The 12607-nt window shown below is 36.1% G+C and overlaps 1 protein-coding gene across 4 annotated transcripts in view; it reads left to right on the top strand.

The window, feature by feature from the left end:
- Positions 1-12607, top strand: part of LOC117791867 (uncharacterized RNA-binding protein C660.15) — a 107244-nt gene that overhangs the window by 67781 nt on the left and 26856 nt on the right. The window lies entirely within an intron of this gene.

Here is a 12607-nt window from a genome sequence, read left to right on the forward strand (position 1 = left end):
TGAGACGATGATGAGTCAAAAAGCGGAAACTATGAATAAATTTGCAGAGCGCACATGCTCACACACACAGACACCCACATAGACACACATATATTGTGGTTATGTGGCTCTGAGTATCCGCAATTTGTATGGATAGGTCAAAGGCGTGTGGTCGAAGCGTTTGTTACGGTCGAAGGAAGTTGCAAAATGGCAAATGCCACACAGAGATAACGCATCATTTGAAATGCTTTAAATTTACAAATTTGTAATTTAATGCTTTCATAATTTGCCATGGCAAAACAATGTTTAATTTTGGTTTTCAAAACAACTCAGTCGGGGGTACATCATAGTCTAAAGACCATTTGACGTCAGAGCCTTTTGCCAGGTGGCAGAATTTCAATTAAACTTTTGTTAAACTCCCGAACGGCGTGTGCTTCGTATCTCGTATCTCGTTTCTCTCTGGTTAGATTGTTTAACATGGCATGGCATAGCAACATCCGTTCGGAATGCAGTTAACATTCCCCCGACGAGTTTTGCCCTCGGGCTTATGTTATACGAATAGCAAGTCAGGTTAATCCATTTCAATACCCCCCATTTGACCCGGCTTGTACGTGGTCAAGTTTAATATTTACTCACTATGTGCTGCTTGAAATAAATATTTAACGTATTTTAATTGAAAATCTGAAAACTGCAATTAGCCAACTAGTTTTTAAAATTGTTCTTCATTAATTAAGCTCATAAATTTATTAAGCACGGTTTGCAATTGGGTCAAATGTTTTACGTTTTATCCCAAACGAACACGTCAAATGGAAAGTTTTTGCTAAACAGCTGTGCTCCTAAAGTTAATTAAGTTAGAAGGAGAATCAACCGTGTTTTTTGAAGCCAAAAGTCAATTTAGGAGCTAAGTAAGCGCGGCCTTAAAGTGCTTGTGTCTTTTGGGTGGCAGAATGAAATCGACATTAAAATTTTAATTTTAGCTAATTAAAAAATGCACATACAAAATCTAAAACGCTTCAAATGGCAAGGAACAGCAGTAGCTGCAGCAGCAGATGTCAAGACAGAATGTAGAAATTAAATGACAAGATTAAATGGTGTACGAATCAACGAATATGAGATACTCTTCACAAAATTCCAAATGGAATAAATATGTATAAGCGTGAGAAAGTGAACTGCTTTTACAATTCAATTGTGCCTCAATAATATGCTCAAATCCTGCAACAAGTTTTTAAATATAAAGTCTAAAAACCTCTAAAACTATGGCTTTAACCAAACAGAACCAAATAGAGTAAGTTTCTAGTTTAATATTTGCGTCCATAAAGAAGGTCAAATAAATATTTAACAAGCTACATAAAATAAAAAGCTTAGCACACACTAGCTTTTCCAGCACACACACGCACTTGATACACAAACAAAAAGTCTGCACTCTTCGGCATTGAAAATAAAAAAACAGTAACGAAAAAAAAGACGTAATAAATTCTTCATGTTTTTCTCTTCTTTCTCCATTTTTAAGAGATGCATAAAAATAGATACATATATATGTTCAGACTTATATGTTTAGACAAGCTTTGTAGCGGTATTGGTTGGTGGCACACAAAATGTGGACGGATTGTGGTTTTACATTTGCTAACGATTTTGAAAGTGATGGCAAAAATACCCTCTAACTGTTAGTAATCAGGGCAAAATCTTTTGCAATTTCTTTATCGATTTTAAATGCATATTGTATATACTAGAGGTGCGAAAATATTGTTGGTTCTAAATCACAAAGAAATAAGAGGCCAAATAAGGATAAGTTTTCGAAAAATATGCATAAAGAGGTGTCAATTTTTCATTAAATTTGATTTAATTATTTTGATTGACCATCAAAATTTAACCCCCAAACACGATTTTTCGATGTAGTTTTACATCAGTAAAATATACCCTTTTGTGGAACCACTGCTATAGGGTATTACACATTAGACACCGCCCATTGCACAACAAGCAATGAGAGACAGCAAAAGGCTGTCAGTTTTGCAATTGTTCGTTGTCTGTAGTCTGCCGTCTGTTTTGTCCGGGTGCTTGCTTATCAGCAGCGCTTGCCACAGTTGCTAACTGCTCGTTTATGGTGGACGTTGCATGCTTTTAGGCGCAAATCACAATGTCTACTATGTACTGAAAAGTTTTTCGTGTACTCAGACTTTTCTCTGGCAGCTGGTTCATTGCACTCGTGCAACACTCACGCCCAACAACGCAGAGCAAATTGCAATGCGCCAGACTTTTATTGCACGGAAATGACTTTAACAGGGATTTGCGTGGGTTTCCATACGGCAAGCAGACAAAAGGGGGAACACGACGAGTAGACAGACAAAGTTTCCTGCTAGCTAAACTGCCCAGATATAGAAAACGAAATAGAAATATGTTCAGTGGTTCCACATATACATATTACGTATACGTATATAGATTTGATAGGCGCTGCAATTGTCGCATGTCGAAACGCAGTAAAAAGTATCTCGGAAGACTGAAAACTGAAAATGCGATAACCGAAAACTTCGATTATGGCAGCTCGTAAAATATTGTTCTAGGCTCTCTGGACTCTTTTATTACAGTTGTTGTTTTGACTCTTCGCCTGAACAATGTCATAAAAATTCAATTATGTGCATTGGGCGTGATAAAGAGGTGAAAAAAATAAGATGCCCATAAAAATAATGTAGATATACAAAAATGCGACTGGTAAGTATGCCAGAATTTTATGTGTCGTTCTTTGTGGCTTTGACACACATGCAAATTGTGTAGAAAAACGTGTAGTCTACTTTGCGACTCCTTGACTCAGGATGCATGCATAAATGCCTGAAATAGGATGCAAGTCTTGACGAAATGATGGAAACTCTTCAACAAACCCGCAAGCACCAAGAAGTATGCTTTTATATGCATGTGTGTGCATACAATAAAGGTACATAAAGATAAATATGTTGTGCATAAACATAAAAATTAAAACAACAAGAAAAATATATCAAAATGTAGTAAGGGGGAGAGCTTTGTTCTCAAGGGCTGAATTTAAAGCAAAAGATAGTGAAAAGTGCTAAAATTTAGAATTGAATAAAAAATACTTTATGAAGACGTGAATATAAATCAATAAATAAATTTTTTTTGTAATTTATTTTAGAGTCAGATTTCTAATAAAAATGCCAGAAACAATCCAGCACAAACTGAGAAATTAATAGCTTATCCTTTACCTCACTTTTAACCTATTCCTACAGGTCACCATGAAAGCATACTATACAAATTAGAACTGAACAGCTGCCTTACTTGCTTTATGTGCAACACATGGACCATATTCCATTCTTCAACTGACAACCACTTGAACAAAGTTGCTTATGTTCTTATCTTCTGGCTTCGCCCGCTCTTTATCCGTTTTCCTGCAGGCTTACAAAACAAAATAACAGAAATCCAAGCTTCAGTTTTGATACTCAGTTTCAGCCTCGTTTGGCAGTGTCTACAGTTATTAACCTCTCTTGAGCCCTCTTAATCAACTATAAGCCTTTAACTGCTTATGAGTGAGCATGCAGAAATCGCAGCATACTTTTATGCGCAGTCTAATGCTAATGCTCTGACTGAGCACAATGGGGACTCTTGTCTATTATATTAAACTTATTAACAACTCAAGAACGAAACAAGATTTGTTGGTCTTGTTTTTTTTTATATTAAGTTTAACAAATAAATAAATAATGACTCATATTACAGATATACTAAGCTTAACACTTTTTTAAAAGTAAGTCTTCAAAATATGAAAATTTGTACTTTTAAGCTGTGCAATGTTTCAAGACAAATGTAAATATTCCGAGATAATGTGGTGCTCTGCTGTTCTAAATAGGTTACTTTATCTACTTTGGGCTTACACAAATTATTTATTTATACCATCTGCTGCAGAGGGAGAGACGGAGGGTGTGCTTTAGACAGTGCCTTAAGAGCTAAGCCAAGCTAAAGGCCGCACTAGCTTGCATCTGTATGGCTTTTAAGGCAGAACATAATTGACTAATGCTGGTTTTGCATTACAAGACAAGCACACAAGTCCATAAACTTACACACACAGACACTTAAAATGCTGCTTTAGCTGCTCAAGCTGATTGACAAGCCTTACAATTTTGACATGGCACAAAATTGTGGTTAATGTCTACCAGTGGCACACCACCATCACATTACAACATTGATATCAATCGAAACATGCCACACACACACACTTTGAGCGCACACCGAAACAGAAGTCAATTTAGTGAGCTTCCTGACTGACTGCCGTGATTCAAAGTGTCACATTCTTTGGGGGGTCCCACTCAGAAGCTGATCACATTTCGGTTTTGTCAATAAAATCGAGCCAATATTGAGAGAGATGGACTGGCGGGGCAAACACACATCCCAGTGCTTTTACTGTCGTCTTTCCGATCTGCCTTCTCTTATATAGTATATGTCGGAGTAGCAAATGACATGTTTGATAAATTGCTTGATTAATGGACGTGAGTGCGTAAATACAGTTTAAGGACTTTGCAGTCAACTTTTAGGCGCTGCTTCTCTCACATTTCACTAAGCAAACAGGCCGAAGGACATCACTTGATTCACATAACATGGTCGTCATATTAAAAATAATTTTGTGCTGCAAATCTGCGAATATCAAACCAAACATAACGCGAATGCGAATTCAAACGTCAGTTGCGGGACGTTGTTCATAAATCAACGAGATGCCACATTTCCGGAGCGCTCATTAAAAAATGAGCGCCATTTGCCAACGAACAAAAATTGCATGTCCTCCTCCTTGTCCTCCCCGTCATCATCCTTTGGATAAAAACATGCATATGCATGTTGCAAGTGGTTGTAGATGGGTTGAGTATGCGGATAAGGATGTGGATGTGAATGTTAGTGTGGGTGTGGGTGTGGGTGTGGCATGGGATGATGCGCAAGTGAGCTGAGGCTGTGGCAACTCCACTCGAAAAAAAACTAACACATCATAAATCTTGCACAAGTATCCTTAAGCGTTCCTTTTGCCACAAAAAGTCATCAAATGAAAGGCGGCAAAAAGCAACAACAAAAAAAAAAAAAAAAAGAAATACTTTTAAAAATTTTATTTTGCTCTAAGCGGTCTGTAAATACCCTTTCAAATAACTTGTTGAGCTCGAATATTTTTAGTAGGAATTATTAATTTAAGACCAAGATCATTAAATTCCATCTAAGTGAATTTTGACACAGAACGTCCCATATAAAATTTTGAATTACAGTCTAATATTTGCTTTATTTGAATTACATATTGGAATTTTGTTATTCTATTGATAAAGCTTTAATTGGTTAACATTTTAAAAACCATTAAAGAAAATGTTAAGGAATGCAAATGCTGTCTTCATGACTATAATTGAATTGAATATTTAATTCTTAAAAATTTTTTAATTGCAATTTCCGTGAAACGGTTGCAACACAATGTTTATCTGTATGCTTCAAGTTCTCTCATGCAACAAGAAATTTGGCTGGCGGGCACGAAATGCGCACAACCTGTTTGTCCTTCTCAATATGTTTTTTGTATCCCATTTGGCTGTGGACATGTTCTTTATACTTTCTCCCTCTTTCTGTCTTTTGCCTTGAGTAACTTTTGGACAAAGAAAACAAGAAGTGTTGCCATTAGAAATCAAATTTGGTGAGTGAGCAAAGGCAACACGACATGCTCAAGAGACGTCACGTGCATCTTGTCTTTGCCATATATGTGTTGTATTTTATGTGTTCTTTTTTAATAAAACTTGTGCGATATTGATTGTGCGAGTAGAGTTTTAAAATGGGATAGACTGAAAGCTGTATGAAGTGTTATTTACTTACGTGAGGAAGTGTAGCTGGCTTAAGCGTAACTTAAAGTTGAAAGTCGTATGATAAGCTACACAGTCAAGATGTAATAAAAGAAAGAGCAACAGTTGCATCCATGAAACTAGTTCAAAAGTCCATTTCAACTTTGAAATTAGTTGAACTGAGAAACTTATCAACGTAGTAAAAGTAAAGTAAAAGTGTCTACAAATTGTTGGGAGGGTAATCAGCAAACCTTTAAATCATTCGATTTGATTTAATGTCAGTCATTACACAGCATTCATATTGTTTGCCACCAGAGTTGTTAGCCATGTTCTGCTTTAAAGGAAAGTAGAATGAGACCACTCAGAATACTTAAACTTCCGCTATTCATTTGCTATTACAGCTGCACTTTTTATAGTTCTGATTATCTGCTCTTAGCTACGTTTTACTTCCCACAACTCGGGTGTTTTTTTAGCTAACAACAACCACAATGATAATAACAACAACGCCTCGAGGCAAGGTCCAAGCGTTGTCGTGTCTCATTTTCCTTGTCCTACTGCAAAAGGGAAATGCAATTTGCAGCATTAGATCACAGCATAATAAAATGAGCTTAGCTTGTAAACTGTTTATACGAACCGTCAAGTATCTTTTATAATCGAAATTTATACACGTAGACTTTGTTAATATTTAGTATTTATCGCGTACTTTTTTTATAATAGACTTTTTCCTCATTAGATGAGACATAAGAACGCTCATATTATGAAATTCTCATTATAATCGTATTTTTTTTCTCATTCTCTTTGTCTTTTGCAGGTTAGTATCTATTGATAAGCTGAACTCAATTGCCGTTCAACAATGCATGGGGTAAGAACATTAAATCGCCAAAAATAATCCATTTATGCCCCAAATTCGAGTTACCGAAAATATAAGCCAGTCTTAGTTGAAATTTTGCACAAGAAGTAAAATCTCTGTTAAAGTCTTTACCTTTATGTGGTCTCCACATAATCTCCTGGTTTCCTTTTTTTTTTAATATAAATGCTTTGCTCCTTTAAGACTTAACAAAAACAGTACCAATGCTGCCAAAGGCTGCCCACACTCAGAGCCAAATCCCAGCAAGCAACAACGTGTCGTATACGTAATGTATTTAAGATTATTTTCATTTAATTTTCATAATGTTGTGGCAAAAGTTGCGCCTGTGCCAAAAATTTTTTTTTATTCCCTTTTTCTCTCTTCTCTCCGGATGCATTAAAATTTCTCAAATCAACAAAAAATAAAATCACAACAACAACAGCAAAATGTTTCCTCTCATTTTCAAAACAAATAAAAACAAAAATGTTAGATAAACTTTTGACTGATACTGCTGGAGGCAGCTTTAAAAGTACGAGCTCCAATCGGTTTTCAAATTTAATAAAATTTATACCAGAAAAAATAAACGAAACACTCGTTAAACTTCTGATGAGAGCTACTTGAATTTGGGTTCGTTACTTGCCAAGGCTCATGTAGTTGGTTCTGTAATTGGAATCTTAACAAGCTGCTGAACTAAGCTGAGGTCGGAAAGTAAAAACGTGCAATTTGGTTTGGCTTTAGTTCAAGTAGATGGATTGATGGATCGTTTGAAAATTGTGTTAAATTTCTTATCAAAACGAGCTGAACATATGTGCGATGATCTTTAAAAAAAATGTCTATTCTGTTCTGTCTGAATCGAATTTATCTACTATAAAAATATAAATAAATTTCTGTCTTTGAAAAGTTGTTGTAGGAGAAACCTGCCTATAAAAATTAATCTTCACATTGTGAACTGTTAATTTTGTATCCTTTTTAAATGGAAATTAACAATGTTAAAAATTACTTTATGTTGTGATTTTTTAATAATATGTAAATTTAGTAATACGTTGTTTGCAAAAATTGAATAAACGTTTGCTACCACCAATTAAGCTACTTTTTTAACTCTTAATATTTTATACAAATGGCAACAGAAAAGAATTGAAAAATCTCTACATAAAAAATGTTTTATGTTAAATTGCTTCATTTCAGCATGGTGTGTATGTGTGTGTATTCCTCCCGCATTGAGTAACGGTATGTGTGTAAAAAAAACGAGATACACACTCATGCTTTACAATTACAATTTAAGTAAATACGTGAGTTTCTCTGTGTGGGCGAAAACCAAATGAAAAAACGTTACTTAAAAAAAACATGCTCCAGAAATGCCAACAAACGGCAAAAATTGCGGTAGGGCATTTTGTCCCCGGACCCGGATTCGAAACCGAACTCGTACACGTACTCGTACTCGTACTCGTACTCGCTCTCTCTTTCGGACTCTATAAACTGAAACTGAATCTGAATATGATTCAGAATTGGACACATGGCATATGCAACTTTCAATGTTTGCAGTCTGGATTCTCTGGGGTTGGAGTTACAACTGCAGTTGTCGTTGAATTGGGTTGACGCTTGGGCTTGGTGGTCGTCCAGACTTGGTATCTGCTGGCCAGAGAGTGAATGTCATTGTTAAAAATTGTTGCTTGCTCGGCTAGAACGGGAAGGGAGAGGTATTAAAAGCAACAAGGAATTGAAAAAATCATATGGCTTGTGCAATGAATTATAATGTAGAGCACTTCAATTTGTATTGTGGCATGTCGAGAGTCTTTACGATTCCTTTTTAATTTTATTTTCTCGTTTTGTCAGATTCCCTTGCGCATTTCCATACGATTCGTTTGTGTGTGAGTGTAATATTTAAAGTTGCGCTTAAGTGGAATACTCGCAAACCAAATAATAGCATTGTCGCACTGCATTTAAATGTTATTTTCGTTTATTTACTTTTAATACTATAAGCCTTTGTAAAAGCATTTAAAATACTTAAATTTTAGTGTAAAATAATTCAAATTATGATTGCTTTTAATAAGCTTTAAGTCAACTAAGAAAAGGGCTCAAAATTATGACCAATTCGTTATCTAGATTTACAATATGTTCATTAAAATCAAGTTTTTTAATTAATTTAATTATATATAGGTTCAATTTTCAAGCAATTTTATAAATAATTTAAAAACACTTTTAAAATTAAGTCAATTAGAACAATTGCCTAACAACCATAAATGGCAGATGTGATGAATCTCGTTCTGTTACACATGGCGTATGCGTATTTTACTTGACTAACCTCATTAAAAGCACAAACAAAAGCATCAGCAAACATCAACATCAGCTTTAATTAAATTACGTATACGTCTGGGCCGTATGCTGATTGGCCAAATTGCCATGAAAAGTCAGTTAGTTGTTGCCTAACTTTAGGCGTATTTAATGGACCCAAGTTGCTTACCAGAATGCCTTTAAGACAACTCTTTTTATGGCCCCACTTGAAGGCGCAATGGCAATTAAAATGCCAAGAGGCTGACGTTGATTTCTAGCCAACATTGTTGTTGGACCTTAACGTTTGGTTTTTCAATCAACACACACACACACACACACATGTGCGTACTAATTTATTTAGCAGCCAATTGGCACGTAAAGGGTTAATTGTCTGCCAGTCAGCAAAACTCGCACATTTGCTTAAGTATCTAAGTATCTATCGATTCTGCATAACTTGCGCATGCTCAACGTTCACTCAATGAAAATGGCAATAGAAACACAACATATTTCCTATGCCTTGCAGCGCATTCGTTTATCCTTTCTGGCAACTTTCACACTTTACTTTAACGCCTTGCTCTTACGGTCTTGCATGTTTGCTTGTTTGTTTTGGTGGCCATCGCCTTTGCTGCGGGCTACCCACAGCTCATTAGGACTACTATCGCACCCAAGTCCACCCAAACTTTGTATAATAAAAAGAGAACCGAAAAAACACAAACTTTTCATGCCAAGCTAAATATCAAGTCGATGGCTTGGTATGTTTGCTCTTTGACCTTAGCCTAGCCTTTGAATTATTTAAATGTGAATTAAGAATCACTCATACGCACCATTGCCGCTACAAAAAGCTGCACGTGTCAACTGCGGGCTGTAACAAATATAATAGAATAAAATAAAAATATATATAAATCCAACTGTAGTTTAAAGATACATGAAACATATATATAGTACATAAATCAATTAAAAATCTAGCTCACACAGTGTGAGCTGAGGCAATTCCCATTTCATTTCCAAATCCAAATAACAATTTCCAACAATTAAATCAGCTTGAAACAATAAATTTTACTCCTCGTGCTGTAAAAGAGTTTGCTTTGTGTGTGTGTGTGTGTGTGTGTGTGTGTGTGTGTGTGTGCAATATATATTGACTTTTAATTTGTCTGTGTGTGTCATGAGTGTGGATGTCCGCAGTTGCCACAGGTAACATATTGATGCGGTTGCTCTATAGAGCTCTAATTTTATTACCTCAGTTGACAACTGTCGACGATGTCGTTTACCGTTAACTGGTTCTTTATCCAATTACACTCTTTCCATTTGCGAATCATTCAATGAGTCAATTAGTTGACATTAAAAACTCCTCGAGTAAATGAAAGATCTGAAAAAGAGCTAATGACAAGCTACTGAGGGCATTTTTAAGGATCTGGAAAGCTCATAAATAATCTTTTTTTCTCAAGTTAAGTTTAAATATTATTTTTTTTAAATATTAATTATTGTTAAATTAATTATTGTTTATTTACACAGTGTGTTTTATCTTTATGCGTTGGACAGTTTTTAAGTAAAATAGTGAATTATTCTTAATGTACATTATAAACTATTTTAAGAACCTTTTTGATATTTGGAACATTGGTCTTAATATACCTTATTAAAATTTGGATAGATTTCCAACAATTATCATATTTAAAAGCGAATTTCAAATCAACATTCTAGCTTTCATTTCCCAAACTCGTTTTATTTGCCAATTTACAAACAAAAACCATATAAATCAAATGCAAGTCAAAGAGAGAACTGCTTTTTGAAAATTGAACTAAGCCCTTGTAACTCTGCAATCTCCCTATTGCGCCCTTAAAACTTGTTCCCTTGGCCGCTTTACAAAACTGAAAGAGCCAACGTCTCAATTCCCCTCTCTCTTTCGCTCGCTTTGTGTCACTTTCCTCCTCTATACCCTTGATGCACCCTCACTTTGTTTACCTGCTTGCTGGTACAAAAACACGTAATCGAATAATCCAATTTGTTTGCGCAAATACTGAAACTTTTTTGTAGGGCTTCAGCTAGTCCCAACCATGGTCGAAACCTCCCAAATCTCCCCCAGTACCCCAAAACCCTCATTCACCTTTTTAAACTAATTGTTTGAGTGTCTGCGTCGATTTCAGAGTTGTTCACATTGAAATTTAGCTCAAGTGAATTGCTGTCTCTAATTCCAATGTAAAATGATGTAATTGCTAGATGAATTTTGTGACCTTGCTGAGGTTATTATCAGTTTAAAAGCTTACTTTATAAGTTGACCAGATTTGATTACGATATCTGCTAGTTATCTGTTCTATTCAACTTTTATTAAGGGTGAATGAAATGATTCTATTAAGGTCATGGGGTTTCTTTACGATTCAAAGGAGCCATAATAATAGCCAGTCCTGCAGCGACACCTTTCAACAGTTTTGCACACCCTGCTGTGCTAGACTACCTGTGTATATTACCCAGGTATTTTGGCCTCCACCTACTGCTGGTTTGGCATACAAAATATGGTTTTGTCTTTGCCACAGTTTTGTGTGCTTTCTGTTGCAATGAGTTTCATTGTTTCTACAGTCTTTTTTCTTTGTTTGCTGCAGGTCCACAAACAAGCTGCAGGTTTTATTTCTTTCTGTTGCAATTGCTATTTGAACTTGTATTTACCCGACTCAAGCCAGCACTCAAAGGCTGTTGAAAATGTAATCTTTAAGCTCATTACAGCAATAAGAGCACAAATGCATCCAAATGCTTTTCCCAAGTAATGTGCACTTTTTGTCAAAGACAAACCAAGGCTCTCCGTCTCTGTTGGCAGTGCGTGCACGCCGGAAGCCATTGCGGGTTAAGCACGCACACTAGCGCAGCCACCACCACCGATTGCACCACCAGAACTAGCACTACCATCAGGAAGCAGCACTGACAGCCTTGACAGGAAGGTGCGAGTATATAGAAGGGCAGACACAGGCAGTCAGAGGCAGTCAGCCAGGTAACGGAAACGCGCGGTGCGACACTTTATGATGCCTTGTGACTAAGCTGGCAACCAAAACTAAAACCAACAAAAAACAAAAATACCAGAAAGAAAAGGTAACTTCGACGAAGATTTTATACACTTGCAGAGAACTTTATTCTACGTGATAAAGTATTAGTAATAATAATAATAATACAATTTGTTAGTTTGGTTGAAAGATATTGAGAACTATAAAGATATATATATATATATATATATATATGTGAGGTCTTTCACGCCTCCTTTAATGCAATACACATTACGTGACAAAATTAATACACCCTCTGCAAGAGTATACAAAAAATACAGCTCCAGCTACTTGTTCGGATCGGGGTTAGGGACTGCCAGGAATTAGGAATGCATTGTGTCTGAGCTCAACTCGGTTCAGTGTTCAGTTCATTTTGTGTTCAGTTCTCTTTATTTTCTCAGTACGTAAATCAACTCTTAGCTGGCGGGTTGGTTTGGTTGCTGGAAGGGGTGGAGAGAGGAGGAGAGGTACACATTTGAAGGGCTTCCAAGTGATGACTGTCTTTCTGACTGCTGCTAACCTTTTTTCTCCCCTTTTGGCTGCCAGCGTCTTGGCCAACAACAACAACAAAAAAGAGAAAAAAAAGAAGAACTATACAAATTAGCGCGTTTTTGTTGTTGTTGTTGTTGTTGTTGTTTATTTGATACCACTGGCAGGGCAGGGCAGGCAATTCAGTTTGCTTTGCAGCGCAC

The sequence above is a fragment of the Drosophila innubila genome (assembly GCF_004354385.1).
Source record: "Drosophila innubila isolate TH190305 chromosome 3R unlocalized genomic scaffold, UK_Dinn_1.0 2_E_3R, whole genome shotgun sequence".
Lineage (NCBI taxonomy): Eukaryota > Metazoa > Arthropoda > Insecta > Diptera > Drosophilidae > Drosophila > Drosophila innubila.